Here is a 26,233-nt window from a genome sequence, read left to right on the forward strand (position 1 = left end):
CATGAATGCAACAACAAAAAAACTGTTGAAATCATTCATTCATCTCCTTGATTTAGCTGAGTCTACGGTAACTTTGCCTCAATAAAACGTACAGATACAGGCAAACGCAATATTGGCAATTGCGAATTGCTGAAATGATTGACCCACACTTTTGAAATGTCCTCACTGTATTCTATCTCGTCAAAGCTTTGAGCATTAGTACATTCATGACAGTGGCTCTCCACGGCTTCCATGTAAGAACAAAATACAAAAATAGGAAGTATTTTATGGCATTTGTATGAACTACTTGAAGGCTGCTTCTGTCCAATTGTGACATTTCATACATGACTACAATTGCAGCACCACTATAGGCTTGGGTAAAGTCTTCATTGTGAAGTCCTTTTACCAGAATTCAAGGTACAGTTCCACCACACTTATCCTTACATCAATAGCTCCAAAAGGGTCAGTGTCACAGTATGTATTTTTGTGTTTTTTAAACAATTTTATGTAACATCCATTGTGAGATATGTTCAACTCAACCAACCCTGTGCTCTTTCATTCCAGATTACATCTATTAACCAGGGTCTGAGTTCGGACCATTCGTTCAAATGTAATTCCTCTGAGCCTCGAATGGCTCCGGAGCTATAATAATTCAAGATGAAGTCGAGTTGAGGGAGCGCTGACAGGTAAGCTGTATATGTAGTTGTTTGAAGATCTTATCTGCAGCGAGGCATGGAATGATGGTGCGGTTATCAGGGGATGAGCAGCATACATTTCTTCCATGTTATAGTGAGATTTATGCTCTTGCAACATTCCAAATATGATGATATGTGCCAGTACACATCATGCTGCATTTGATTCATATCTCTGGGCCATGCCTTTTTTTTGTGATTCACACTTTGTTTGTTATTACATTTCTCCATGTAGTTTAGCCAGGGCATTTAAAATTAATTCATGAGGAGGGTTAGATAATGTGTGCACAAGGAAAAATGCATCCATTTTCCTGTGTTTACTCTGAGCGGTAAAAGGATATATTGAGACTCCTGCTGAGCAAACGCCAGAGCAGGGCATAAATTTAGGAAGTGAAGAAGAGAAGGAGCCAGAGATACGCTGAGACTGTCACCTTAAAAGACGACGTGTAGCACATACTGATGCCAGGCCCGGTGCTCACTCTGGCAGGAATGATCCATGCCATGCTGCTGGGGCTCACAGGGGCAGAACGGGCGACTGATGAGGTTACCCACTGAGGCAATTATGCTATGGAAATCGTGCTACAACGTTAAGTAGTAAAATATGATCAGGTCTGTTGAAATATGCCGCGGCGGTAAGCCCAAGGTCTGGGTTTTAGAGTAATGGGCGAGCAAGAGAAGCGGCTTATTCCCTGGTGAGAGAGAAAAGTCGATAAATGTTTGATCATAGAGCGCGGTAGTTCATCCCCCTCCGGCAGCACGTGGTATTAGTCAACGTTATCTATGGCAGTGTCTATTCATGTTATTTGTAACCTGTGTTCGCTTTTTCTGCAGGGGTTGCAGCCAGCATCAAAATGTGACCACCAACATACATTGTATGATTTAATCTTCCCACCTGGTTAGCCCTTTTCTCTGTGATTCCCCTCAATCACTACAATGGGCACCGGAAAATATACTGAAACTGATGCTTTATCAGAGGAAAATGTGTCCTCAAGTATCATGTGCACCAACAGGACTATTATATATTAAATGATTTAAAACAAATAAATGGGTTCTACCATTGACTGACAGTGCATGCTGGCGCAAGTCATAGCAGAGCTTATGAAGTATGGTTCTCCCTTCACATCTATGTAGCAGCCTGGACTTGGAAACTAATTGATGCACTGCTTCATTAGGGGAAGCGTATAAAGCCGCTCCAAGTGTTCCCGCAATGAAACATCAGGCTAAAGAATCATTTGTCTTAATGCTAATGACTTCCCCTTCTGGTGAGCAACTAAAACAGAATCTAATATTCTCTCTATTCTCTCTATCATTGCTATCGGAAGTATTTTTTTTTTAAATGTTTGCTTTGCCTAACTCCTTCCCAAATGCAAAGTATATATCCACCGATGATGGATCTCTAATAATTACAGCTTCATGCCACAGTTCCGACCTGATCCCGATGTTTCACCGTGTCTATCGCTGTGGGATAAAAGCCAAGTGGAGACGACACACAAGGCCTACTGAAATACAAGGCCTACTGCTATTTTCCCCCAGACGCTAAGGGGAAAATAGCACCATCAAGGCCTTATGTGCATTTTTAAATGAGTTGTACTACCTTATCTGAGTGAGCACTCGCATTACTTAGAATTGAAGAGGGCATATGAAAAAGGATTGCAATATATGACACACAAATGGGGCCTTTTATTTACTATCAAATTGTACAAGGGTCTCTTGTAGCATAGATGGGACGCGTAAAATTGAACTCCCGATCTTCAGATATGCTTGACAACTCCAGGTCTCTCACTGCTGGGATTAATGAAACCTTTTGCCTGGCATCAGGGATAGCATCGACAATTTTAATGACTCATATACACAGTGTGTTCTAGCATCTAGAACTGCCTCAGACGCAGAGGTGTCAGAGATTATTTCTCCCATCAGGTTCATCTGAAGCATACTACAGCCTTCAAATGACTGTGGATGCAACACAAACCCAGCATCTAACTTGGCAAATATGCCATATTTGACCATGTTCCAACATGAATTATGTATTGGTCATGGTTAATTGTGCGCTACGAGCTATGCTCCAGTTCATTACACAGAGGCAAAGGGTCAGTTTCAATGTAATTAAAGTTGGATCAGAGCTAAGAGAACAGAGGCCATAACAAGCTTTCTCTGTCTGTTCTTTCAATGCTGCTCCATATGCACAAGGGTAGGTTTTTCAGGACATTTTCATCATATTTCCCATAACCACATCATCCCCATGTTAGTATTGTACCCCAAGATGATAATCAGGCTCAAGCCAATGTATCTGGTCTGCTTCATTAATTGGCCAAGCATCGTCCGGGTTAGGGGAGGGTTTGGCCGGGGTAGGCCGTCATTGTAAATAAGAATTTGTTCTTAATTGTCTAGTTAAATAAAGCTTAAATAAAAAAATAAAAAAATGTTTTACTCACAAGACATTCATACTGTTTCCAGTACACCTCTTTCACCTTTTCTGGACCCAATACTCCTGTACTGGTGTGTAGATGGGGCATAGATGCAGCTGCCACATACAGGAAGTAGCACCATGCACTCTTATTATTTTTTGAGTTTCCCTAAGACACTCTCCAGCTCCTCTTTATGCATCACTGGCTATAATGGTGTTTCCCACAGAGAAGGAGCCCCCTTTGCCAACATTCACTTAAGCCCAAAGGTTTACTTAGACATTTTGGGCTCTACCTTGCACATTAGGGAAATGGCGGCACGGCAGAGTAAATACATTACCATCGCAGCAGTGGCCCACTGCAGCAGCTTTTACCTTCCACTATCCATGGTCCTCTGTGAATCCATCTTTTCTAAAGTGCCGCAAAAGTTAAAGGCACTTTTTTATGTGACAAACAAGGCCAGGTCTGACAGCAAAAAGCTTTTGAGGGGGAAATGATGAAAGCCAGGTTTTGTCATTTGAATCCTTTCAACACAGTGTTATCAGGTTTTTTTTTTTCAACATGATTTTTGCTCTTTCTGAGCAATAGCCCAGAACCTGAAAAGACAGGACGGGTTTTGGCCAATGGTGTATATAAAGGTTGGATTGCTGATGCTATGTATTGGCCTATGAGAGGCTTTGAAGCCACCGGTCAGTCATATCGGCCATCCCCAGATGGAGCAGTCCTCCATCTGGGGAATGGAGGACTGCATGGAACTCTACAGCATTTGTGACTGACCAGCTCAAATCGGTCTTATGTAGCAAAATTAGCATTTTAAAAAAAAATGTTTTACATTGGATAAAAGTAGAGACTCAGAGCTACAAAATGGTAGATCATACACTGCAATTGAGGAACAATGGGGAAGTCATTCTGCTTTGAAAGTTGATCAACTTGTAAACTCACTTTTGAGAAAAGGGCCTGAATGTTTTGTTACTGACTGGAGTGCTCTCCTTTGTCCACACCCATTCAGCATTGTTCACACCCTCTTAAGTCTGCCCCACCCATCTCTTTAAGGATTCACACATGTGAGGTCATGTGCTGAACTGTCACACCCTGACCGTAGAGAGCTTAATATGTCTCTATTTTGGTTTGGTCAGGGTGTGATTTGGGTGGGCATTCTATGTCACTTTTTCTGAATTGTATTTCTGTTTGGCCGGGTGTGGTTCTCAATCAGAGGCAGCTGTCTATCGTTGTCTCTGATTAAGAACCATACTTAGGCAGCCTGTTTCCCACCTGTATTTGTGGGTAGTTGTCCATGTATAGTTGCCTGTGAGCAATACGTTGGTGGTGGGGTTGATGGTTTATTGGCGACATCTTATATTAAAGAAGTATGTACGCGAACCACGCTGCGCATTGGTCTGCTGTTTCCACCTTAGACGATCGTGACATGAACAGTGAGTAGTGTAGTAAAGATTAAGACTAAAAGTGGTAGTAGCCTACAATAAGGAAAAATTCCAGGTAAACATGAGGCCTAAAATACATGTAATTTTGTCCTTGAAACAGTTAAATTAAATATTAATTGAACTGTTTCAAGGATAAATTACATGCATTTAAGTTTTTGTTTTTGTAGTGGGAACAATAACAATAGTCCTTTCAAAATTAAAACAGTTTATATATTTGTTCATTTTTTAAATGTTTACCTCACATATACTCTAAAAGTATGCATTAAGGTGCCTGTAATATAATAAATGTGTCAAAAACAAATGTGGACATTAATAGTGCCAAGATGGAGTTGCCATGGCTTTAAAAAAAAGTGCTCCTTGTTAGTCATCTAGTGTAAATATAAATCATTGGTCTCAATCCACATTCACCTTCAACTCAACCTCTCTAGGTTAGCCAAGGCCTAAGTGACCCTCAAGTGGCTTTACTCAGAGAGCTATAGAAAGAATAATTGCCTACATACCTGAGTTGCCTTTGTATTTTTCCAGTGCAATTTTCTGAAGTTTTCACCAAACCACTAACAAGTATGCCTTTTGTCTCTTCTTGTATCTATTTATCTCAGAGCAGCTTTAATCTCAAATGTTTATAGCTGTGGTCCTGGGGGCTTCTAGCTCAAGGGTTTCGAAAGGTTACACCCTTTAATCCACTTTTTGGTTATTGTATTCACCTTTTCATCTTTTGGGGAATGTGCAGCTTGTATCTTCCATTAAGCTGAACAGATAAGCACTTGGCTATACCAATAGATCAGTAACTCAATGTGCCCTGCTCCTTTCCCTCCCAGGCTGATGTCAATAACTCCAAGTGAGAGCCAAGATCTGAAAGCTTTTCAGAAAATAGCTGTTATTCAACATGTATTTGTTTTGTTTCCCTAAATAATAGTATTTGGACTGCCTTCATCACCAACACTTCTACTAATGATGCAAGTAATGAGTAATCACCAGTGGTTTAATTTAGGCCTCTAAACTCAATGATATAGCGTATTTTCAGAAGACTCAGTAATAAATCATATTAAACTGAGTAATTGTTATAACCCACAGAGATCTCTTTGAGGGGGGCCTGACTTGTCATTGGGTGACATGTACCGAATGTAATTTTCATTAATAAGCCAGGTACTGTACACTGTCAGTGACTGAGAATATTCCACTTTACCATAAAATCTGGTTATGTGAGGAAGGAATTGATATCAAAAGATCACCCTGAAGAAGTACTCTGTCCTACAGACATTGAGAGAATAATAACATTGAGGTTGATAACTCTATAAACCCTCTCGACAGATAATATTTCAGCAGTTGCAGGTCGCCTTTAGCGTAAGATAATGTCGCGGCACAATTTGGGTAGCGTGACAAAGTTTTTAAAGTGGAACTAATACTGTAATTGCATTATGAATTACGGAACATGAATTTGAGGTTTGCCATGCACTTAACTCATTTTAATGCTCCTGAATCATTGCTTACACTGCTCATTGACTTCTTACCTCTAGGATAACATTGTTAAATTGATTTCAGGCTAGATGTTCATTGCTTGACTCTGGCTCCTTTAAAAATGTTCTCTTCAAATGGTGTGCAGGAAGTACAATGTAGTAGAAAACAACTTTGTGAATTTGAGTGTCGGACTTAATGAGGCCAATTGAAAACATTGTGATCCAGAGTTGCTTGCTGATTCCACCCTCTGATGACGCATTGGGAGCCCTTCTCATTGTGTTATGAGAGAGAACGTTTTGAGCAGTGAGGGATTTGTGTCGGCATCATTAGCAATGTAAGGATTTATCGTTGAGTTCTCGACAATGTTCAAAATGATCATAGATAATTGGAAATACAAGCAACACAACCCCATGCCTTGCTCTCTTTCCCTAACTTTGAAAATATTTCATTTCTCTAATCACAGGCTCAATCATTCCTGGAATGACAAGGGTTGTGTACAACACTGAAACTGAACTGAAACTGAACAAACAACCCCAGGCTTTCTTGATTCAGTTTAGTCTTTCTATCCCTCTGCTGTGCCCTGCAGTACTGAATACATCATGGCTTGCGATTTGGAAATGCTTCCGCTGAAATCCGGTAATGATATTTGGCAGACTGGTCGGTACCTATGGCCCTCAGGAAGAGATTTTGAACTCTGCTTGGTGGAGGGTTTTGTTCAAAGCTTACCATCTGTCTTTTCGGATTTTTCGGACAAATTATGTTTTAAACATTGTGGAGTGGCGACTGTACTGTGTGTTGAGTCACCAATGCATGTCGAGGTTGCTGCTCGGCTGTCCACGACCTTGATTAACCAATGTTAATCAAGGTTAACAGTTAAGGGTTGTAGATACAATTATCCACGTAGTGGCAATGCCCAGGCAACATCGGTAGGATTTCCTGCTGTTCGGTGGTCTTTAATGATACATACTCACCAACCCCAGTCCTTAGCTTAACAAACCAAGTGGCATGTTTGGGCAGCTGAAATGACATATTAGGCCTTTAAGGGCCTAGACCAGTGGTTCCCAAACTGTTATTTTAAAAATATTTTAACTTACTCTTGGAAGATGTAATAGTAGAATGCACAATGTGCAATTTTTAAACTGTCATGTAAGTCATTACCTACTTTTGTCAGAAATGTCCAGATAAACTAGCTCATGTCAGCTAACATTCTTTAGCTAGGTTTTTTTAGCCCATGGATTTAGTTGTAATGTTTGAGTCACTCAAATATCACATGAATACACATTACACATGGCAAAATGTGTAGAATTGCAAGAAATAATCTTTAAACCTGCTAAATTATATCCACCAACAAGAGGGGTGTGAACGTGTCATGAACAGTTCTTAGATGCTGCGCATGTGAACGAGGGGGGCTTCAAAAAGCAATAACGCACAATTTAAACAACAATGTTCACAAACAATGTTCACAAAGGGCCTGTTCTCGAGCACTTTAAGATGCTGGGAAAACAAATGCTGTCATTTCAGGAGGACTTGAGCATTTGATGCTCTCTGGACCCATTTCCCCATATGCCACTCACACTGGAAGGAATGAGCAAACAACAATGACTGCAGAGCTGCCACTACAGACACCCTGAAACGCAACAGGGGAGCAAAGCACGGCCCAGTTACCCCCAAAGACAAGACAAAGAGGAGTGTCAAACGTGTGATACATTACCTAGGGAAAAAACAGTACCTGAAGGAGATCAATCTCAACTTTAATTCAAAGCTGTGTACTTCATCATGGTGACAGAGATAGCGGCCAGGCAGAATTTCAGCTAAAGGGGACGGCGATAGGCGATCGCTAAGCCAAGCAAAAGTAAAAAGATGATTGATTGGGTGATTCTAGCAATGGTTCTTAGCCTTTGTTAGCACACTAATGATGACCTTGATTTGTAGTATTGGGTAGTGTGGGGATAAGATGTCTCATATGTGAAATACAAGGGAACTGGATTCAATGATTTGGTTTTGTTTTCCCTTCTGTGCTCAAGTCTCTGCCCCAGTCTCTGCCTTGTCACTTTACCCTGTATTCATGTACATATCTACCTCAAATACCTCGTACCTCTGCACATTGATCTGGTACTGGTACTTCCTGTATAGAGCTCCATTCTTGTGTTTTTTACTATTTTATTCCTCTTGTGTTACTAGTTTTATAATATTTTTTTTATATTTTATCTCTGCATCGTTGGGAAGGGCTCGTAAGCAAGCATTTCACTGTAAAGTCTACACCAGTTGTATTTGGCTCATGACAAATACTATTATTTTTTTATTTTTTATTTCAGTTTGCATTTCAATTCATTGAGATTCAGCAGTAACCTTTTGGAAAGTGGAACTTGCCGTGAAGTGACATTTACGTTTTTCATCGTCGGGATGTATGTTGCCGAAGAGACAGGGCTTACCAGGTTCTATTCGATATGCTGCTCGGTACACTCGCGAGCGTGAGGAGATGGACTGAACTCGGCTTACTTGGTTACGCCGGTTTCACAAAGCAAAGAGAATTTCACAACACGCTCTTCAGCTCAGGTCGCCGATGGAAAAGTCAAGATCGTGCATCACGATGTCAATTTCCCCCGGTGCTGCACTCCCTCTATGAATTTTTTGTAATAACTTAGATTTATGGGTGGGGCCATTAACAATATCCTCAGTTATTGCAAGAAGCAAATTAATAAATCAATGTCAGGATGCTTGCCCAGCTCCTAGACCAGCTCACACACACAGAGACATAAACACACACACACACACAATGTATATATATATAAATTGTGTGTGTACGTGTGTGTTTGCCTGTGTCATGAATGCTGAGTGCAAACTGCTTCAATGTGCTCACACTTGATTTATTCATTCAATTACCCTTCATTTTCATTGGAATGATCACAGCGGTGCAATGCAAGTGCTCATAAAAACCGAATTGCAAAAAGCTAAATGTAATTCAGTTCAGATAAGCATAAAAGTTTTACTGTACCTCCTTTACTGAGTAAGAAATGGGGTTCACAGTCAGAGTCAATGCATCCTTTACGTGTGGGCTTTTGTCAACCTCTAGAGTACTTCCTGTTTCGAAGTACAATTGGTGGTACATTTTTGCTGTTATGACTCTTTCAAAGCAGGCAAAGTTTGAAGCAAGTCTGAATAGATGGTTACAGTAGCTCAAAACAATTGTGCAATATGTACAAATGTACAATAAATGACAATAACTACGTGTGAAACCAGCTGTCAATGTGTTAAAAGGACATATCTCGTCACCATCCACTCCGATGTAATTATAATGCAAATCAATCACATCAGTGGCCATGCAAAACAAACACAAAGCACCTACCATTTCTTCGAATGCGTATATATACATGGCCCATCAGACATGTCTGTCATAGCCTCACAGGCAGAGAGAGAGGGCTGTATAGGAGAAGCGTGAGTGATGTCTCTGTACTTGTTGAGAACGAATATGTCACAGCTAAGATGAATGCACTCCCTCCTGTTAGAGAGTGATGGGTTAGCATCATAATGCGTGAGACGTAATGAGGAATTACAACACTGCTACAACACTGCTACATCTAGCACCCTTTTGGACACTGTGATCCATCCATTTCCTCGAATCATAATACTAATCAGGGCGTGAAAACAGAGGTAACCGATGTCTTCGGTCATAAAAGTCAAAAGGGGGCAGTGTAATTGGTAGTGCATCATAAAGCTTTGGGCTCTACAAGGCTTCCCGTGACAGACTCTGCACCTCTCCTCTGAGTCCCACACCATCCTTCCCTTTTCTCTGGGAGTTTGACTGGCTACAGTGTGTGTGTGTGTGTGTGTGTGTGTGTGTGGGGGGGGGGTCTGGGAGGGAGGTATGGTGCCAGCAGGAGGGTGCAGTATAGCGCATTGCAGCGTGACTGATCTATCCATCAGAAAGGTGCTGTCTGGCAGAGAAAAGGGTAGTGGAGAAATGTGCTCCCCACAGCCCCACGGTGCACTGCTGCACTGCTCTTAACTGACCTTGAGAAGTTAGCACTTTAAACACTCCACCTGATTTATATGTATTTCTGTTGGATTGGCTTCTATTTTTTTACACAGACGTAATGCTTGTCTAAGGTATCTCCCAATGCAGTTGAAAGGACTATTGCCGCATTCAAGACAACTGGGAACTTGGAAATCTCAAGCTCCAACTGGGAAAAATTGTTCTGAACGGTCATCCAACTCGGAATTCCAAGTTGGAAACTCCGGCATCATCCTTCTGACCTGAAGAGTTGCCATAGTGGCGAGGTAATTCATGACAGGGAGAGGATGAGACAATGAAAGACTAGAACTAGACTAGAACACGGCCAGCTGCATCTGCTGCACACACAACAACGTTCCTAAGGAGCAAGAGAATGATGAGGCTTATGCTGTATACAAACTGTAGAAAGAAGTCTCTGCACACTTAAAACAGACCAAACTTTTAATACAGTATTTAATGTGCCATGTTCTTGGTCAGAAATGACCTTCGTAATAGCGAAGTTGTTAAATGCTGAAACATTCACCAGCAGAGACTTTTCATCAGCAGATACGGTTTACCAATGGTTATTAGCATGAACTTACAGTATGCTGGAGTGATGAATGGTTACAAAAAAGCCACATATTAAATCACAGAGCTAATTTGAAAAAGTGCAGGTGATTGACCTTTGACCTCTAGTAATCCTACTGCGCAACAGTTGTCACGTCATTAAAGCAATGACACTGTCGGAATTTAATTAACAAATGTGCCACGAGACAAAATACAAACCAAACCCACAAAAGCTAATGGCTAACAATAAGAAATGCAGTACGACATCGGAGTACATTTTACCGAGACATACTGCTAAATCAATATGTTATTAAACATCCGGGGAGAAAAGGAAGTACATTCACAGTTTATTTTTCACTGTGGCAGTTTGCATAGACTTTTTACTCAACATGTTTAGCCATTCAGTTATTGACGTAGTGAGAATGACAGAGAGGCGCTGCCTGGAGCTGTGGAGACTAATTGCAGAATTTGAAATACATTTACAGAAAGTTTCAAAGGTTAATTGGACACAATGGCTTTCAATTTCAGTTTTGACAGAGGTGAGCACAAGAACGCCGAATTGTATTGGTATTTTAAGAAATCTTTGATGATTGATGTTTTCTAAGAGACGACCTGTTTTGTTATTTCACTAGAAGTTATAAAATTTCCACATAAGTGCTACACCAAATAGTCAATACCACAGACTGACAACACAGACACCAAAATTACAAGGTACAGAAGTAAACAAAGTATCATGTTATCTAAAAGTCCTGATCCCAGACCAGCTCCCAACTATGTTATAGTGTGTGGATTTGGGTGAATAAGGAATTGATGCATGGCTGTTACAGGTGATGTAGTGAGCTAGTTGTCAACACGCCATTGTTGTATCTAATTCTAATGTTGGGTGTAATACTATGCGAGTCTTAGGGAGCGTTATATGGGCATCTTAGTCATGAAGCCATGACAACAACAAAAAATACAGGAAGTTAAACAACAGGTCAATTAATATGATGTACCATTCGTGCCTTTGGTTAAACGAACAAAAGGAAACGTATATTATTATTATTAAAAAAATATCGTCTGTGCGTAGAGATTTTATTTTGGGGCCGACACATTTTCATATGTAATTATACGCTCACAGTCCCCCTTCTGTGTCCTATCCATACATAACACTATTATGGCTCAATATTGATCCATCATTTAGTGTCTCCCACTGGCTCCAGTCGAATCGGTCATGCAGTCAGGCCCGAGTTGCCACTTCTTGTTAAGACCAATGTTTAATGACGCAATTATTTCATAAGGGGATTATATGGACATGGGCGGTAATGACTCGTGTTTTATGACATATACTGATGAATTCCGGGTGCATATCACTCGGCGGCTGACACATCGTGTGCTGCACCACATGAGGCGTCTGTTGTGGAATCTTAAATCCCATCAACTCGTGCCATTTTGTACAAAGATGGGTGATGGTTGATTGATTAAAAGGGGAATGGAAACACTAGGCTTTAGAACACCAGCTAACTGTAGCTGTAAACCAGCATCTTGGCATTGTTGCATCAATCAGTAGGAGAGTTTTGGTATTCCTGAATTTACTGAGACCATGACCTCTGCGTACATTAATGAGCATATTTTGCTGGTGTCAAAACCATGTATGAAAACATTGTGTGTATTTTGAAAGCTGAGAAACAGCCCTTTCAAATGATATGACATGCAATAGCACCACATCAATCAAATCTGTCATGAAAAAACACCTGTGAAAATATGTATCTTATACACTTTTGTCCCAAACAATTGCCATTAACACAACTTCCTAGTGAAGACAGAGAAACACTTAGAGTATATTGAGTCTTCCTTATTTGTAAGGATTGATAATCTGAAATCAGACTAGTAATACCTTTTAGTGTGAATGATTTACAGACATTTTAGTGACCGGTGGTATTTTTCTAGAATTCTATGGAATGTTCTGTGATCAGACACTTTCTTATCTGATAATATATTAAACATATCTATTCACCGAAACATATTACAAATGGCATTTGATAAGGAAAGACAAACAACTTCTATAATATTAATACAATTTCAACGTTATTGAAAGAATAAGGATAAGAGAATACGTTTTCTCATTCAAACTTGAAAAAAGTGCAACTTACATTATTCTATCAAAATTATAACATTATATACTACATTTATTTCAGGGATATTGTCATTGAAATTGATCTTGAATGACAAAATATTATAAGAATAAGGCATATAATTACAATAATTGGCTTTTGCACTAGGCCACTAGCCTAATACACAGAGATTCAGAACTAATTAAGAAAGGGGAAATGACCATTGACAATTTGCACTACTGGGTGAAGACTAGGAGTCCCTATGCACTATGTAAAGTGTATTTGTTATTGTATTTTTTTTACACATTAATTAAAAAGGAAAAGCTGAAATGTCTGGAGTGCATAAGTATTGAACCCCTTTGTTACGGCAAGCCTAAATAAGTTCAGTAGTAAAAATGTGCTTAACAAGTCACATAATAACTTGCATGAGCAATAATAGTGTTTAACATGATTTTGGAATGACTACCTCATCTCTGTACCCCCCACATGCAGTTATCATTAAGGTCCCTAAGCCGAGCAGTGAATTTCAAACACAGATTCAACCACAATGACCAGGGAGGTTTTCCAATGCCTCTCAAAGTAGGGCACCAATTGGTAGATGGGTAAACATTAAAAAACAGACATTGAATATCCCTTTAAGCATGGTGAAGTTATTAATTACACTTAGGATGGTGTATCAATACATCCAGTCACTACAAAGATACAGGCCTCCTTCCTAACTCAGTTGCCGGAGAGGAAGGAAACCACTCAGGGATTTTACCATGAGGGCAATGGTGACTTTAAAACAGTTAGAGTTTAATGACTGTGAAAGGAGAAAACAACATTGTAGATACTCCACAATACTAACCTAATTGACAGTGAAAAGAAGGAAGCCTTTACAGAATAACAAATATTCCAAAACATGCATCTTGTCTGCAACAAGGAACTAAAGTAAAACAGCAAAACAATGTGGCAAAGAATTGTACTTTATGTCCTGAATACAAAGCGTTATGTTTGGGGAAAATCCAACACAAGACATACCTGAATACCACTCTTCATATTTTCAAGCATGATGGTGGCTGCATCATGTTATGTGTATGCTTGTTATCGGCATGGGAGTTGTTTTGACACAGGCAAAATCCTAGAAGAAAATCTGTTTCAGTCTGCTTTCCAACAGACACTGTGCACCTTCTGGACTCTGACCTGGTTTATAAACTTCTGCCTGTCCTCGACCTGCCTCTTGCCTGGCCTGTTGTTCAATAAATATTGGAGACTCAAACCATCTGCCTCCGGTGTCTGCATCTGGGTCTCGCCCTGTGTCGTTATACACTGGGAGACAAATGTACCTTTCAGCAGGACAACAACCTAAAACACAAGGCTAATTAAACACTGGAGTTGCTTACCAAGATGACATTGAATGTTCCTGAGTGTCCTAGTTACAGTTTCGACCTAAATCGGCTTGAAAATCTATGGCAAGACTTGAAAATGGCTGTCCAGCTTGAAGAATTTTTAAAAGAATAATGGGCCAAATTGTACAACCCAAGTGTGCAAAGCTCTTCGAGACTTACCAGAAAGACTCACAGCTGTAATCATTGCCAAATGTGTTTCTAACATGTATTAACTCAGGGGGTTGAACACTCATGTAATCAAGATATATTAGTGTTTTATTTTACAAATGTTTGAGTACTTTGTGTAGCTCGTTGGAACCCTTTTGCCTCCAGGACAGCCTAATTTCTCTGGGCCATTGATTCTACAAGTCAGAAATGTTCCACAGGAGTGTTGGTCCATGCTGACATGATGGCATCACATAGTTGCTGCAGATTTGACGGCGATACACCACCTCCACCAGCCTGTACAGTTGACACCAGGCAGAATGTGTCCATGACGCAACAGGAACAGGGATTCGTAGGACCAAACAATGTTTTTCCACTCCTCAATTGTCCAGTGTTGGTGATCACGTCCTCAATGAAGCCGCATCTTCTTGTTTTTAATGAGGAACCTGGTGTGATCGTCTGCTGCAATAGCCTATCCGTGACAGGGATCAACGAGATGTACATTCCGAGATGTCGTTCTGCACACCACTGTTACACTGTGCCGTTATTTGTCTGTTTGTGGCCCACCTGTTAGATTGCATGATTCTTGCTCTTCTCATTTAACCTCTCTCATCAACAAGCTGTTTTTGCCCACAGGGCTGCTGCTGAACGGATGTTTTTTGTTTGTCGCACCATTCCTGGTAAAACCCTAGACAGTGTCGTGCGTGAAAAGCCCAAGAGGGCAGAGGTTTCTGAGATCCTGGATCCGGCGCGCCTGGCACCGACAATCATACCACGCTCAAAGTCACTTAGGTCACTCGTTTTGCCCATTCTAATGTTCACTCGAAAGAGTAACCGAATGCCTCAGTGCCTGTCAGCCTGCTTTATACTGTCTGTAGGAGCGATCCATTTTCGTGAACGGGTGGTGTGCCTAATAAACTGGCCGGTGTATATGTATGTGTCCTGTGAGGGCGAGGGTGTGATTGTCCCTCAGCCGTGTTTGCAGACTCAGCAGCATGTTCAGTGTCTCCAGCATCTGCCTACCCTCGTCACTGTGGGGGCAGCTATTGTCTTCCTGGTGCACAGGTGACATGTCTATAGTGTCGTCCTCCTGACAAAGGTCTGAGAGCTGACAGTCCACCAGTGTCCTACAGACAGGCAGACAGAGAGAAAGGGAGATAGGGAGAAAACATAGATCTAATTTAAATTTAGGCCTAATAGTACATATCAATAATACATCATTGACAGTTACCTTCCAGTCAAAAAGCTGAGGGGCAGCAGCATCACGTGGTGACTCCACCTTCCTCCATTTCAATCTCATCCTCTTTGTCCTTGTGTTTCCCAAGTAGCGATGACCCTTCAGCACATAATAAAAGGGAATCAGGAATGGAAGGGAATTGTACAAGTTATCAATCAGCTTGCAAGGTGAAAAAGTTACATTTTATCATCCAAAGGTTTTCACTCTAACATTTGAGAAAACATGTAACAATTTCATATCCGATAGTCCATAACTGAAATAATATGATAATGTCTGCCTGTAAGTAGCAAAGTCATGAATCAGCTATTTGGTTTAGGCAACACACTGTTGTGCAAGAGAGGAGCTGAGAAAATGTGGGTTCTCCCTCTGGCCCTCTAGTAAATTGCTGAGGACAGAGTTTTATAGTAAGTGGGGCCAGACACCAATTCACCCTATATACGGCTGGTGGCACCTTAATTGGGGAGAACAAGTTTCCACGTGTTTGATACCATTCCATTTCAGACATTATTATGAGCCATTTTCCACTCAGCAGCCGCCTGGGGGTTGAGTGGCTGCAAACAAAGTCTTTGCACTATCAGCCCAGACTGTCACCAGAGCAAAAGCCAAAATGAGAGCAAGTGCCACCTGTATTCCAGCAAAGTCTAAATGAACAAGGGAATATATTTACTGTGGGACACTCAACATGTCACACTTCAGGCCCAGATTCAGTCAGGGAAGTATTCTGCGCTGGAGCGAAATTGGCCTATATAGCCCCTGTCCTGCAAAATGCATCTATTCATCAATGTCTTGTTTCACACAGCAAACACTGGTTAGCCACATAACTTGAATTTGCTTTACTATGTATTTTTTTCCCACAGTGCAGGTTTCACGCAGCGAATGAATTCCTTACATAATCTACAATGAATATGAGCTAAATGATCTGTCTAGCAATTCAGTTCTATGATCAGCAAAATCCACAACGAAAGGCTGAACAAAATGATCATTAACTTCAATTCACTTGAGTGTCAGTCTCAGAATATCTTCTCATCCCCTTTAGCAGAGGTGATTCTGGACAAAGTCAGAACAGAAGGTAAGTTCCCAAGAAACTTTTAGAAAAAAAAAGATGTTCCACTCCCTTAGGCCCCAGTCAGCAGCACATTCAACAATGAAACAGACAGATAATTACTATGCCTGAGGAGCCGGCACGTCCCCTACCCCCCAGTGGTACCTAGCATTGGCTGCCTGCAGTCTTCATATGGTTAGGGAAGGAGGAGGCTGCTTGACAAACTAAAGGGATAGCAGTCAACATGGTAGTGATGAAACAGGTTTAGGCAATGTGCTTTCCAAAGCTTCGAAACTCTTAGAGCATGTTCATGTAAAGAAAATTATTATACAGAATTCTTGCAACCAACCGAATGTTATTTATATGGGGGATACAACCTTCCCAGCTCTGCAGATTTCGCTGCGAAGAGGCACAATCATTAGATAATTTGTTTTGGTACTGTCCATGTGTAGCTTGTTTTTGGTCACAGGTACAGGAATGGCTGAAGAATTACAATATTTACCTGGAGCTTAACCCTGCAGATAGCACTACTGGGTGGTCAATAATATAAAAATACTTTTAGCAAAAAAATGTATTTTCAATTTACAATCTGTGGGAACAATGAGAATAGAAAGGTTCAGAACTTTTGTGAAACATCACAGCACAAAAAAATATATGGCAAATAGAAATCCAATATGGATGGTGTTAAAAGATTGATGGGAGGAGATGAATGGAGCTGAACGTTGTGACTAATAACAACAAGATAACTAATGTAAAACATACTGTGCCCGTAAAACGTATATAGGTTTTAAGAACTTTTGGGAAAGAGCACAGTTTGAAAGATATGGCAAATAGAAATCAAACCGGATGGACATCACAAATATATGGGAGAGGTTGAGGGTCGAGGAAGGAGAAGAGTTAAAAACAAACTAAATAAAACTATTGTAAAATAGACTGTCCATAAAATGTATATAGTAATTTATGTATAAGTAGGAAATACAAACCTAAGCGTTGTTGTTCAATAGTTTGCTCTAACTGAGGGAGGGGTGGTAGGTAATAAAGGAAATATATTAAAACAAAGATGTGTGTGTGTGTATATATATATATATATATATATATATATATATATATATATATATATTAGTATATATGTATACAATGGCAAGAAAAAATATGCGAACCCTTTGGAATTGCCTGGATTTCTGCCTAAATGGGTGATCAAATATGATCTGATCTTCATCTAAGTCACAACAATAGACAAACATAGTGTGCTTAAACTAATAATACACAAATTATTGTATTTTTCTTGTCTATATTGAATACATCATTTAAACATTCACAGTTTAGGTTGGGAAAAGTATGTGAACCCCTAGGCTAAATACTTCTCCAAAAGCTAATTGAAGTCAGCAGTCAACTAACCTGGAGTCCAATCAATGAGACGAGATTGGAGATGGAGAAATTTGAGTTTGCTATTCACAAGAAGCATTGCCTGATGTGAACCATTCCTCGAACAAAAGAGATATCAGAAGATTAAGAATTGTTGAGAAAGCTGGAAAGGGTCACAAAAGTATCTCTAAAAGTATTGATGCTCATCAATCCACGGTAAGACAAATTGTTTATAAATTGAGAAAGTTCAGCACTTTTGCCCCTCTCCCTAGGAGTGGACATCCTGCAAAGATGACTGCAAGAGCACAGCGCAGAATGCTCAATGAGGTTAAGAAGAATCCTAGAGTGTCAGCTAAAGACTTACAGAAATCTCTGGAACATGCTAACATCTTTGTTGACGAGTCTACGATATTAACACTAAACAAGAATGGTGTTCAAAAAAAACATTGCTGCACGTCTGAAGTTTGCAAAAGTGCACCTGGACAGATAACTACAGTTGAGTTGTTTGGAAGGAACACACCACACAATGTGTGGAGAAAAAAAGGCACAACACACCAACATCAACCTCATCTCAACTGTAAAGTATGGAGGAGGGAGCATCATGGTTTGGGGCTGTTTGCTGCCTCAGGGCCTGGACAGCTTGCTATCATTGACGGAAAAATTAATTCCCATTAATTCCCAAGACTGTTATGTTTCTGTGTTGTGGGTTTGTTTGTGTGTGTTTCAGGATGGCTTCCTGAAATCCAAAGCAGCTGATTCGTCGGCCCCATCGATGATTGGAGCTCTGACCCCGCCCTCTCGTCAGGAGATATAGCCGTTTTCAATTACCGACTCCTTCTGCAGATTTAAAAGCCAGTGTTCCTTTGTTAGGGGTAGAGCTTCTGGGTATGTCATGTATTGGTGGTTGCACAGAGAGGCCATACCAAGAAGCTCTGTGTTTCGTTGTTGGGCTGTATGAATTTTTGAAAAGTATAATGTAGCCAGCCGGTCCTGTTGACATTTGTGTATGCCATAGGACTGTTTTTTGATTAGTGAAATTGTTCATTTTAAGTTTGTTCTGTTTCATTTGTTCCCGGGGGGGAAGGGGAGGGCACATTGGGAGTTTTTAGGAAAGAGGCCTGCGGGCATACATATCCCCGTAGTATTTCCTATGTCTATGCACACTAGGGAAGACCTGGGTGGACCATCCCCAGTATTTTGGTTAGCGCGCCAGGTGGTGTTAAGATACAGTTGAAATCGGAAGTTTACATACACATTAGCCAAATACATTTAAACCCAGTTTTTCACAATTCCTGACATTTAATCCTAGTAACAATTCCCTGTTTTACTTCAGTTAGGATCACCACTATATTTTAAGAATGTGAAATGTTAGAATAATAGTAGAGAGAATTTATTTATTTCAGCTTTTATGTTTTTAATCACATTCCCAGTGGGTCAGAAGTTTACATGCACTCAATAATATTTGGCAGCATTGCCTTTAAATTGTTCATCTTGGGCCAAATGTTATGGGTAGACTTCCATAAATTTCCCACAATAAGTTTGGCCCATTTCTCCTGACAGAGCTGTGTAACTGAGTCAGGTTTGTAAGGCCTCCTTGCTCGCACATGCTTTTTCATTTCCCCACCACACATTTTCTATAGGTTTGAGGTCAGGGCTTTCTGATGGCCACTCCAGAAATAGCATTGTAAATATTCACTATACCTTGATTTTGTTGTCCTTAAGCCATTTTGCCATAAATTTGGAAGTATGCTTGGGGTCATTGTCCGTTTGGAAGACCCATTTGCGACCAAGCTTTAACTTCCTGACTGATGTCTTGAGATGTTGCTTCAATATATCCTCATCATTTCCCTCCTCATGATGCCATCTATTTTGTGAAGTGCACCAGTCCCTCCTGCAGAAAAGCACCCCCACAACATGATGCTGCCACCCCTGTGCTTCACGGTTGGGATGATGTTCTTCGGCTTGCAAGCCTCCCCCTTTCCTCCAAACATAATGATGGTCATTATGGCCAAACAGTTATTTTTTTTGTTTCATCAGACCAGAGGACATTTCTCCAAAAAGTACGATCTTTGTCACCATGTGCAGTTGCAAACCGTAGTCTGGCTTTTTTATGTCGGTTTTGGAGCTGTGGCTTCTTCCTTGCTGAGCGGCCTTTCAGGTTCATGGCTCCCAAGGATGAACCACATTTGTGGAGGTCTATAATTTGTTGTGGAGGTCTTGGCTGATTTCTTTTGATTTTCCCATGATGTCAAGCAAAGAGGCCCTGGGTTTGAAGGTAGGCCTTGAAATACTTCCACAGGTACACCCAAATTGGTCTCAAATGATGTCAATTAGCCTATCAGAAGCTTCTAAAGACATGGCATAATTTTCTGTAATTTTCCAAGCTGTTAAAAACCTCTTTGGCCTGAGATCCTGCTAACGGGATCGATATGACAACAGCCAGTGAAAGTGCAGGGCACCAAATTCAAAACAACAAAAATCCCATAATTAAAATTCCTTAAACATACAAGTATTTCACACCCTGTTAACTTCTTATGGCTGGGGGCAGTATTGAGTAGCTTGGATGAATAAGGTGCCTAGAGTAAACTGCCTGCTACTCAGTCCCAGTTGCTAGTATATGCATATTATTAGCAGAGTTGGATAGAAAACACTGAAGTTTCTAAAACGGTTTGAATGATGTGAGTATAACATAACTCATATGGCAGGTAAAAACCTGAGAAAAAAATCCAACCAGGAAGTGAGAAATCTGAGGTGTCATTTTTCCAACTCATTCCCTATTGAAGATACAGTGGGATATTGGTCATGTTGCACTTCCTAAGGCTTCCACTAGATGGCAGTCTTTGTAACCTTGTTTGATGCTTCTACTGTGAAGTAAGGGCTGGTTGAGCCAGGTGTCTGGCAGAGTGCCATGAGCTTGTTCACGTGAGAGCGAGCTCTGTTCCATTGCATTTCTACAGACAAAGGAATTCTCCGGTTGGAACATTATTGAAGATGTATGTTAAACATCCTAAAGATTGATTCTATACTTCGTTTGACATGTTTCTCATGAATTTGGATTACTGGGCTGAACGCGCTAACAACCAGGAGGTAATTGGACATAAAGATTAACTTTATCAAACAAATCAAACATGTGGAACTGGGATTCCTGGGAGTGCATTCTGATGATAATCAAAGGTAAGTGAATTTATAATGCTATTTTTGACTTCTGTGGATTACACATGGCGGATATCTGTTTGGGTTGTTTTGGTCTCTGAGCGCCGTACTCAGGTTATTGCATGGTTTGCTTTTTTCGTCAATTTTTTTTTTTTTTTAATCTGACACAGCGGTTGCATTAAGGAGAAGTGTATCTAAAGTTCCATGTATAACACTTGTATTTTCATCAACATTTATGAGTATTCCTGTAAATTGATGTGGCTCCCTGCAAAATCACTGGATGTTTTTGGAACTACTGAACATAACGCGCCAATGTATACTGAGATTTGTTTTATATAAATATGAACTTTATCAAACAAAACATACATGCATTGTGTAACATGAAGACCTATGAGTGTCATCTGATAAAGATCCAAGGTTAGTGATTAATTCTTCCTCTCTTTGGCTGGAAAAATGGCTGTGTTTTTCTGTAACTTGGCTCTGACCTAACATAATCGTTTGTGGTGCTTTCGCCGTAAAGCCTATTTGAAATCGGACACTGTGGTGGGATTAACAAGAAGTGTATCTTTAAAGGCACAGTCAACTTGGTGTATGCAAACTTCTGACCCACTGGAATTGTGTTACAGTGAAATCTGTCTATAAATAATTGTTGAAAAAATTAGGAAAAATTACCTGTGTCATGTACAATGTAGATCTAACTTACTTGCCAAAACTATAGTTTGTGGACTGGTTGAAAAATTAGTTTAATGACTCCAACTTAAGTGTATGTAAACTTCCGACTTCAACTGTAGGTAGGAGAGGGGGCTTTAACTTAAACTTTTTTTTGCTTTGGTTTCATCCTGCCCCTTTTCCCCAAATTACCGTGTGAAGGAAATAAATTCCCTACTAATGGTAAAATTCTCTGCCTTTGTCATCATTACCCGCAACTGTAATCCCATACCTCTTCACTCTGTTGAGTTGTAGCAGGGTGTTGCGTTCCCTCCTCCAAGAGGCGTGCGTAACAAAGACATTTTGCAGGAGAATGTTAGGCTATCTATCCGCCAATTGACGCTCAACAGAAGTTGGTAGATGCAACAAGACAATGACCCAAAGCACAGAAGTAAATCAACAACTGAAGAAAATACGCCTTCTGGAGTGGCCCAATCAGAGTCCTGACCTCAACCCGATTGAGATGCTGTGACATGACCTCAAGAGAGCAGTTTACACCAGACATCCCAAGAATATTGCTGAACTGAAACATTTTTGTAAAGAGGAATGGTCTAAAATTCCCCCTGACCGTTGTGCAAGTCTGATCCGCAACTGCAGAAAACGTTTGGTTGAGGTTTTTGCTGACAAAGGAGGGTCAACCAGTTATTAAATCCAAGGGTTCACCTACTTTTTCCACCCTGCACTGTGAATGTTTACATGGTGTGTTCAACAAAGACATGAAAACATATTGTTTATTAGTTTAAGCAGACTGTTTGTCTATTGTTGTGACCTAGATGAAGATCAGATCACATTTGATGACCAATTTATGCAGAAATCTATGTATTGAAAAAAGGGTTCACATACATATACAGTGGCAAGAAATAGTATGTATATATTGGCAAAAAAAAATATGTTGGGGATTGGAAGTGGTGCAGGCAATTACATTGATGGAAGCTACAATCTATCTGAAATATTAAAGCTGATCTACCCCCTACAAAAAATAAAATGCACAGCCCCATGTGTCTGTGTATTGTGTAGAGTACCCAGAGGGGGCTAGCTGGGAGTGTATGTCTTGTTCTCTGTGCCTTTGTATTATAGCAGGCAACATCAATATGATGTCATGCATGGAGATGTGCTTTGAATGGTAATACCATTATACTATGCACTGGAGGGATAGAGGACCTCTGTATTTGTATGCTGGGTAAATGGGGTCCTGAGACCAGATCAAAGGGAGAGGCTGTAATGACAGCAATAGACATTTGATGCCCAATACGAAGAGGATGAAGGTAAAGATGTAGACATCTTGGTTTCATGAGGAGAGAGAGAGAAGAAAAGAGAGGGGCTGACTGTGTAATTTCAATTGAATGTGGATGTGCACAGGCATACTACATACAGTGGAAGAGATGTCCGAATAGGAAAGAACAAAGTATTCCAGACTGTGCAAACCCCCATCTGTAAACACAAGGAAATATCAACACTCGGCAATGTGCAGCAATGCAGCACACTTCTTATTTGCTTTGATTTTGCTGTCTGCCATATTACTGGTGACTCAAATACCAGAGAGGAGAAAAGTAAACCATGGCAGCAGTCGAAGTAGTTGTCGTAGTAGAAAAGTTTATTGTCCCCAAGGGGTAATGGGTTTTGTATGGGTTTTCCTTTGGAGTTTTGGGCTTGTGCTGGTGCCGTCTGACGAATCATCCGGTGATGGTGTCGTTTGAATTTGGTCGTGGCAAAGGGAAGTCTTATAACAGTCAACCTACTATACTGCTCCGTCAGTGAGAAGTAGCCGTTAGGAAATTGCTTTAACAACCCTTAGGTGTATGCTTATTTCTCAGTCGCCTTGCTTAAAAAGCCCAGCCCAATCTAAAGCCTCAGACCCCAAACAGCTTAGAGGAGAGACACAGCAAAAGCTGCAGCCAACCTGGATATACACCGTCTAAAAAAGAAGGGTATTACAGACCCCCGGGGTATCATAAGTCAGGGCATTGTACACGCACCCCTAACCCCATAATTAAGTCACATTCCTTACAAGTGTAGGAAACCAGACGCTTGACAGTTCGATTAAAAAGTAAGGATGAAATACCACATGAATGTGAATCGAGATCTCCTTTTGCGTGTTCACCGGTGAGAAAAGTTATGACCTTGTAGGAAAATGTTATATTCCTGGCCAAGAGGAATAGGTTTTAATCAAACTCGATGGATGGGCCTTTTGTTTGAATCTGTTGTTGCTTACACCTCCACTTATTGACTTATATTCTGTGGGAAGTGTGGTTGAACGGTAGTTCCGTTCCGAAAGGTATATTAACAACAATGCAGAGTGATGGGCGCTGAGGTCAGAGTGTAAATATCCCTATTTGCAATCCTTCTCTTACAGACACTGTACGTGTAAGCAATGAATAAAGAAATGCATAGAGTTAGCAACGACATGGCAATGTGAATAGTGGAGGCTACTAGCATGTTGCATTAGCAGGCCAAAGCTAAAACAGACCCAATTGGCTATATAGCACAGCACTCGCGGCAAACAAAACACAAGACATAAAGCTCATAGCAGGTAGTAGGATGACAGGCATCAGCAATTGATGAGCATGGCTTAATTTGTAGAACATAAACAAATGCCTGTTTTATAGGGATACATGGAGATTGATAGATCTGCCACAAACTCTCTCTCATCACCTTCATGTCTCAAAACTTGGGAATTCTGAACAGTTGATTTCAGTGAAATTGGTGTATTGTGTACAGGATGAACTTCAAATCAATCTCTAGCCCTCTCTTATGTACCTCTGACGATCAAAAAGGATTAGACAGGTTCATCCAATATGTCAGAGAAATCTATCCAGCCTATCAGAGGGAAGGATAAGGCTATTGCTACTTTGGCATGGCTAATTCTAATGCAATGTTTTCAGATCTAGGCCTTCATGAAGTGCCTGTATTAGGTGCAAGGGGTTGCTTTAGAATTCAGAAATCATGTCCTCTACCTCTATTGTAGATACATGTTAAAAATGTTCTAATTGTCCTCATTTAAAAGGCCCTTTCATGTTAACTTCACCACTAGATGTCCTCTTCCTCCCAGACTGAAGACTGCATACAGACAGCAGCAATGTAGACCTGAGACATTACTAAGTCATGTCATGCACACGTCTCATGCACATACGCATGAGTTGTCTTTTCACTGAAGAACCCCAACAGACCATATAATCTCCTCACTGAAAATGCTCTCTGTTATTATATTGAACTATGCCTACCTGAAGTGACGTCTTAGAAAAAGGTTATTTCGACTAAAACGTTGACCAAATAAATGGTATCTACAGTAAACTTGTGTATAGGAGTATCTCATGAGGAACTATATGGCTTTTATTCACGGCACAATAAGGAACGAAAGCATAATGGTGTGTTGCGTAGACTGTAGCATTCATTTAACCCCCCAAAAAATTGAAAGGGACCAACCTTTTATTGCAGTGGACTTCTTGGTAGTCTTAAACAAATCTACTTTGGAACAAAAGTATCTCACACACATGGTTATGGGCTTAACAAAAGACGACAACTGTACCATGTGTAACGGCTCTCTTCTATCTCCTCCTCTGACGAAGAGGTATAACAAGGATCAGACCAAAATGCAGCGTGATGATGATTCAGGATATTTTAATGAAGGAAAACTATACATACAGAAACTACAAAAATAACTAAATGAAATAACGAAAACCGAAACAGCCCTATCTGGTGCAAACACAAAGACAGGAACAATCACCCACAAAACACTCACAGAATATGGCTGCCTAAATATGGCTCCCAATCAGAGACAACGATAATCACCTGACTCTGATTGAGAACCGCCTCAGGCAGCCATAGACTACGTAGACACCCCACAAAACTCCTAAGACAAAAACACACCACAATAACCCATGTCACACCCTGGCCTGACCAAATAAATAAAGAAAACACAAAATACTAAGACCAAGGCGTGACACCATGTCAGATAAAGAGTTGAAATGTATTCCATTTTGAGTTTGCATCTCAATATTGCACTTTATGTACATCACAGAAGACTGAAATATAACAACCATTTGACATAGAAATAATATTTATTAATTATGCAATTATGACACATACAGTATTAATACAATTCCAACCATGAAGCCACTAAAGGGCAATTTGGTCAGTTGACTGCAGGAAAGGACTACCTAAACATATAGAATGTGCAGGAATGCTATTTTTACTTTTCTGATGAATACACAACGTAATATCACTGACACTATGTTGAATCAACGTGGACTATATGTTGAATTGACGTCTGTGGGCAGCTATCTCAAATCAAATCAAATACCATTTGTATTTGTCACATGCTCTGAACACAACTGGTCTAGACTTTACTATGAAATGCTTGCGTACAAACCATTCCCAACGATGCAGAGTTTACAAATAATTCTTCTTCTCCTCTTTGCTCAACTTCCTCCCTGGTTGTAAGAGTGATTTGATAGACGCATGACTTTCAACCTTCGTCTCTCCCGAGCCCGTACGGGAGTTGTAGCGATGAGACAAAATAGTAGCTAGTACAACAATTGGATACCACGAAATTGGGGAGAAAAAGGGGTAAAA

General features: G+C 40.4%; 1 long non-coding RNA gene across 2 annotated transcripts; it reads right to left on the reverse strand.

Moving 5' to 3' along the window:
- Window positions 1–13,187: 13,187 nt before the first annotated feature.
- LOC127916173 (uncharacterized) lies at window positions 13,188–25,596 on the reverse strand. Of its 2 annotated transcripts, none has more exons than XR_008093676.1 (3): window positions 25,188–25,596; window positions 15,388–15,492; window positions 13,188–15,283 (listed from the first exon to the last, which is right to left on the reverse strand). It is a non-coding gene; the product is annotated as an uncharacterized LOC127916173 (long non-coding RNA). The 2 variants fall into 2 exon arrangements; XR_008093675.1 differs by lacking the exon at window positions 25,188–25,596 and adding an exon at window positions 17,834–17,942.
- Between the last annotated feature and the right edge of the window lie 637 nt (window positions 25,597–26,233).

This window comes from Oncorhynchus keta, chromosome 4, assembly GCF_023373465.1.
Source record: "Oncorhynchus keta strain PuntledgeMale-10-30-2019 chromosome 4, Oket_V2, whole genome shotgun sequence".
In the NCBI taxonomy this organism is placed as follows: Eukaryota; Metazoa; Chordata; class Actinopteri; order Salmoniformes; family Salmonidae; genus Oncorhynchus; species Oncorhynchus keta.